This window comes from Herpailurus yagouaroundi, unplaced genomic scaffold, assembly GCF_014898765.1.
Source record: "Herpailurus yagouaroundi ecotype Mexico unplaced genomic scaffold, PumYag 193, whole genome shotgun sequence".
Classification (NCBI taxonomy): domain Eukaryota; kingdom Metazoa; phylum Chordata; class Mammalia; order Carnivora; family Felidae; genus Herpailurus; species Herpailurus yagouaroundi.
Window position 1 is genome coordinate 9,052,094 of NW_024412424.1, and position 6,382 is coordinate 9,058,475.

At 35.7% G+C, this 6,382-nt stretch overlaps 1 protein-coding gene and 1 pseudogene across 3 annotated transcripts in view; one reads left to right on the plus strand and one right to left on the minus strand.

Annotated features, from left to right (window-relative positions):
• Window positions 1-6,382, plus strand: part of RAD54L2 (RAD54 like 2) — a 112,294-nt gene that overhangs the window by 66,204 nt on the left and 39,708 nt on the right. The window lies entirely within an intron of this gene.
• On the minus strand, window positions 4,281-4,705 carry LOC121011261 (ATP synthase subunit g, mitochondrial-like; annotated as a pseudogene).

Below are 6,382 nucleotides of genomic sequence, written 5' to 3' on the forward strand. Positions count from 1 at the left end.
TTAGAATTTATTTCTCAATAGGAGGAGGATCAGGGTCAAACTGTAGGAAAGCATTGGGATGAAAGATATTGTTACATTCATCTTTGGAAAAAAGACTGCCACATTCCAGCCTCTGGCCACAGTAATTCACATCATCCCACATGCAAAATACACTGCCCCCTTTCCTCAAGACCCTCAAAGTTTCTTTTTTTTTTTTTAAACCATTTTTTTTTATATATGAAATTTATTGTCAAATTGGTTTCCATACAACACCCAGTGCTTATCCCAAAAGGTGCCCTCCTCAATACCCATCACCCACCCTCTCCTCCCTCCCACCCCCCATCAACCCTCAGTTTGCTCTCAGTTCTCAACAGTCTCTTATGCTTTGGCTCTCTCCCACTCTAACCTCTTTTTTTTTTTTTTCCTTCCCCTCCCCCATGGGTTCCTGTTAAGTTTCTCAGGATCCACATAAGAGTGAAACCATATGGTATCTGTCTTTCTCTGTATGGCTTATTTCACTTAGCATCACACTCTCCAGTTCCATCCACGTTGCTACAAAAGGCCATATTTCATTTTTTCTCATTGCCACGTAGTATTCCATAGTGTATATAAACCACAATTTCTTTATCCATTCATCAGTTGATGGACATTTAGGCTCTTTCCATAATTTGGCTATTGTTGAGAGTGCTGCTATGAATATTGGGGTACAAGTGCCCCTATGCATCAGTACTCCTGTGTCCCTTGGATAAATTCCTAGCAGTGCTATTGCTGAAGACCCTCAAAGTTTCATTCCATTTCAGCATCAGTTTATAGTCCAAGATCTTGTCATCTAACTCAGATCCATGTGTGAATGTGGCTTTTAGTTGTAGTTTCTTGAATTCACTCCCTAAGTACAGTTTCTCTTATCTGAAGACTTTTTTCTAAGTCTTTTGTTTAACAGAGATCTTCTAGGCATGCCTGCAAAATCTTTAGGAGGCTTTTAGTCTGTTTGAAAAGGTCTATGAGGCACTACTTTAAATATTTCTGAAATCATAACAAAGGATCTTACAGGTCTACCCTGGATTTGATATCAATTTTCCATGTTACTACTGGTGATAGAGTTGCTAAACTGTCTGAAACAGTGTTTCTTTTCCTTTAGCTTTCTGTAACATTTTCCTTTAAGCCTTCATCAATAATCTCCTTGAGACCCTTTGGGCTTTTATGACCAGTTTCCTTATGACCCTTCCAGCTTCTTCTCACCACTTAACACCAAACGCAAAACCATACTCTAATTTTTTATTGATTTGTTTATTCTTATTTACCCCAAGTACCAAGTTCCTGTTTCAGTTACTAATACTGTGTCATAAATTTCCCCAAAACTTAAATGATTTAAAACAATAACATTTATTATTTCTTTTGGTTGCTGCTTGGCTGACAGTCTAACATCTAGGCCATCTAGATTTCCCTCCTTCCCTCCCTTCCTGTCTGCCTTCCTTCCTTTCTTTTTCAAATTTTTTAAAGTAAGCTCTACCCCCAGTGTGGGGCTGAAACTCACCACTCCAAGATCAAGAGTTGCAAGCTCTACTGACTGAGCCAAACAGGTGCCCCTAGATTTCTTCCGATTGAATTTTTCTTGACTATGGATACTTTCCTGTTTCTTTGCATATCTGGTGATTTTTGAGTAAATAAAATGGTCTTTGTGCATAATATATTGTAGAGGCTCTGCATTCTTGTTCATTCTAATTTTCACAGGCAGCTCAGTTACTGATTGATCCATCACCTTGAACTTATGAAGCCTTGGTTTTATGCCATTTTGGTACCAATCTGTGAAAAGCCCAAGATGTTTTCCAATCTGATTTGGTAGGACTCAATCTCTAAATTCTCTCTTCTTGCAGACCTTGTCAGGGCTTGGTTTTAGGCTTTGTTAGGGAGGATCCAGTATATAGGTCTTACTGTAGAATGTGGTTCATACTCTTAGGGACAGCCTTTCTTTTGTCTCAGCAGGATGGCAGGGGTGTTATATAAAATGTTAATGACATCTTTAAACTCTGACAAGTCTACAACTCCCCAATTCCCCTGGCATTGCTCTTCCCCTAGCACTGCTAGGCTTCTAATATCTCTATGCTGCTCTCACTGTGGTCAGATACATACTCTGAATGATTTCACTTGTTTGAAATTTGTTGAGGTTTGCTTTATGGTGCAGTATATGGACAATTTTGATAAATGATGCATGAGCTGTTGAAAACAATGTGTGTTTTGTCATTGTTGAGTGAAGTGTTCTAAATATGTTTGTTAATTCAGGTTTGTTGTTTCATTCAGTTCTTGTATAGCCTTACTGGTGTTTTTGTCTGTTGGCTCATATTCTTGAAAGAGACTTGTTAGTCTCTCATTATGATTGTAGATTTCTGTATTTCTTCTTTCAGTTTTGTCAGTTTTAATGTATTTTGACACTAAGGTGTTGTGTGTATACAGAATTGATATTGTTATATTTTCTTTGTACAATGACCTTTTGTCATTATGAAACATCCCTTTTTATTTCTAGTAATGCTTCTTACCCTAATGTCTCTTTCACCTGATTTAGTATAGATAGATATGTCAGCTTTTGATTAGTGTTTATTAGTGTTTATTCTTTTACTTTTTTTTTTTTTTTTTGGTCTATTCTTTTACTTTCAACTTTTTCTCTGTTCTTATTTGTTTTTCATGCTTGCACCAGTTAGTTGGGTTTTGTTTTTTTGATTCAGTCTGACAGTTTTAGTCTTTTAATTGAAATATTTAGTCAATTTATAGTTTATGTAATTATTGATAGAGTTGTGTTAAAATTTATCATCTTGATGTTTATTTTCTATATCATCTTCTATTTTGTTCTTTTTCCTTTGGATTAATCAAGTTGTTGGCATTTTTTTGTTTTTGTTTTTGTATGATTCAGTTTTCTCCCTATTGGCTTGTTAGTTATACAATCTTTTACTATGCTTTTAGTGGTTATTTAGGTTATGGTATGCATCCTTGTCTAATATAAATCATTGCTTTTATTACTTCCCCAACTGTATTAGAACCTTAGAACATTTTATTTTATTTTATCTTATTATTTATTTTTAACCTTACAGCATTTTAAATCTGTTTACTTCTTTCCTGCCTTTTAGGTTATATATCCTTATTTTAACTCTACACATTTTACTTAAAAAAATTTTTTTAATGTTTACTTTTGAGAGAGAGAGAAAGAAAGAGTGAGTGAGTGAGTGAGTGAGCATGAGTGGGGAAGGGGCGGGGGGGGGGACACAGAATCTGAAACAGGCTTCAGGCTCTGAGCTGTCAGTGCAGAGCCTGACATGGGGCTTGAGCCTATGAACTGGGAGATCATGACCTGAGCTGAAGTCAGATGTTTAACTGAGTCACCCAGGCACCCCTTAATTCTACACATTTTAAATGCTATAAAATGTTATTGTTTTTCTATAGTCAGTATTCATTATATTTGCCTCATCTATACCCTTTTTGTTTGTTTATTTATTTATTTATTTATTTATTTATTTATTTATTTTTAGGAGTTTATTTGAGCAAACATCAAATAGGGTGGTACCAACTAGAAGAGGTTAGGAGCCTTTCCTTTTATGGTGTTTTTCATTCCTTCATTTCTTTCTTTCTTTCTTTCTTTCTTTCTTTCTTTCTTTCTTTCTTTCTTTCTTTTGTCTGAGATCATTTTTTTTCTGGCTCAAGGACTCCCTTTGGTATTTAGGTTTGAAAATGTTTTTTGGCAACAAATTTAATGTGTGTTTCCGTTTGTCTGAAAATTGCTTTATTTTGCCCTCATTTTTGAATGATGTATTAGCTGGTACAAAATTCTAGGTTGCCAGTTATTTTCTTTCAACACTTAGAAGATTTTCCACTGTCTTCTAGCATCTTTCATGTCTGAAAAATACATTGCCATTCCTATTGTTGCTCCTTTGAAGGTAATGTGTTCTCCCCCACTTATGACTACTTGCACAGCTTTTTATTTGGTATTAGTTTTCAAAAGTTTTGCTATAAGCTCCCTAGGAATGGTTTTTTGTTGTGTTTTGTTTTTTTCTATTTATCCTACCTGTCATCCATAGAGCTTCTTGATTCCAGTTATTATATATGTTTTTTCTAGAATTTCCCTTTGATTGTCTTTTTTTATTGAGTCTGATTATTTGGTAACATTATCCCTGTTTTCATTTTCTCCATTTCTTTGTTTTCTTGCACATTTTATCAGTTATTTATTATTATTATTATTATTTTTTAAGTGTCTAGACCACCAGTGATTCTCGTTCTGTTGTCTGTTTATCACCTCTTAGTTTTTTGTTTTTTTGTTTTTTTTTTTTTGATACATTATCTTATTTTATTCAAATACCAGTCTGATCACACATGGTCCAAAAACACTCAAATAACAAACCAAGTATAGACAGATGTTAAAGATTGGTCTTCAAATATCATAGCCAACGATGCCATGCTTTCCTATGATCTCGCTGACATAAAATCACATCCACACCTCAGTAGCCACCAAACCATTCAGCAGAGCTTCCTTAACTGTGAGCTGTTTGAAGCTACCAGTTTGAGCACTCTTGACTATTTTTTTCAAGCTCTGAATAGCTGTAGGGATCTCAGCAGGGGTTGGAGGAACCAACTCAACCTTGGCATAGTGTCAAAATGTGGCCAATTGAGTCTTCGAGCAAGTCACAGCAGCCTTCACCAGCTCTGGGGCCTTCTCCGTGAGGTTACGGACAAACTGGGCCATGATTCCAGGATTTTCCCTCTTAGTTTTTGATCATTTGGTCTTGTCTCCTGGCATAGCTGGTAATTTTTCATTGAATGCTGGGCAGTGTACATAAAAAGTTATAGAGACTATGGATAATATCTTTAGAGAAGTTTTCCTTTTCTTCTTCTAGGCACATACAGTGGGGCTGATCACCTTAATCCAGCAGGACAAAGCTGAATAAATGTCAGATCATAGTTTATAAGCCTTTGTTTACTCCTGGCATACCCCTGTTTCTAGAGTAAGGCCATCCCATAGGTTCCACTTGAGAACGAAGGTGTTCCCTGGAACCATCTGCTCTGGTGGTTCCTAAATTTCTAATCCTTCTCTGCACCTTGAGATTGCAGAAACATATTCTCTGCTTTTCAGTGGCTTTTAGCTTAGCTTTTTAGTCTCCCATCTCACCTTTAGAGCAAAGCAAATGACCTGATGAAAATGAACTGAGTTTTTGGCTCAGTTTTGCTTTTCCCATTTCATTAGGATCATGGTCCCTCATGTCTTCAATTTTTGTCTTTTTAGCCTCATGAAATTGTCAAAAGTTCTGGTTTCTTTGCTTTTTATTAACAGCCCTCAGTTTGGATGACTCTCAGTTTGCCCCAACACTCAGACTTGGCAAAAGAGGGGAATAAATGGCAGGAGAATGCTAGCTCACCTCTTCTTAATTTCCCTTTCTCTGTAATCTTGTCCCTTCTACTTCTGGTTCTCTCAGCATCTCTTCAATGCCTTCAAAAAGGTTTTGTTGTTTTTAAATTCAATAACATGTTTCTAGCTATTCTTAGTGCAAGCAGTGGTTTGCCTTAAGCTATTCCATCTTAGCTGGAAGCAGAAGCACCAAGCCAACATTTAAAAATATGTATATATTCTTATTGAGGTACATTTTAAAGTTATAATTCAATGATTTTTAGTATATTCACAAGGTTTTTAACTATCACTACTGTCTAATTTCAGAACATTTTCATTACTCCAAGAAACAACCCTGTTATCCATAGGTAGGCACTCCCATTACCCTCTATCTCAGCCCCTTGCAACCACTGTCCTGCTTGCTATCTATATAGATTTACTTGTTCTGGGCATTTCTATAAGTGGAATTGTACAATATGAGGCCTTTTGTGTCAGACTTCTTTAACTTAGTGCAATGACTAAGCCAACTGTGTGTATGTGTGTGTTAAAATATATGTAACATGAAATTTACCATTTTGGCCATTTTAAAGTGTAGAATTCTGTGGCATTAAGTACATTTACACTGTTTCGTAACCCTCACCACTATCCATTACCAAAACTTTTTAATCATCCCATATTGAAACTCTGTACCCTTTAAATCATCACTCTCCATCACTTTCTGTCTTTATTTTAACTATGCTAAATACTTCATATAAATAGAATCATGCAGTATTTGTCCTTTTGTGACTGAATTATTTAATTTAACATAATGTCCTCAAGAATCACGTTGTAATCCAGCAATTGCACTACTAGGTATTTATCCAAGGGATACAGGTGTGCTGTTTCAAAGGGGCACATGCACCCCAATGTTTATAGCAGTGCTATCGGCATTAGCCAAAATATGGAAACAGCCCAATTGTCCATCGATGGGTAAATGGATAAAGAAGATGTGGTGTGTATATATATATATATATATATATATATATATATATATATATA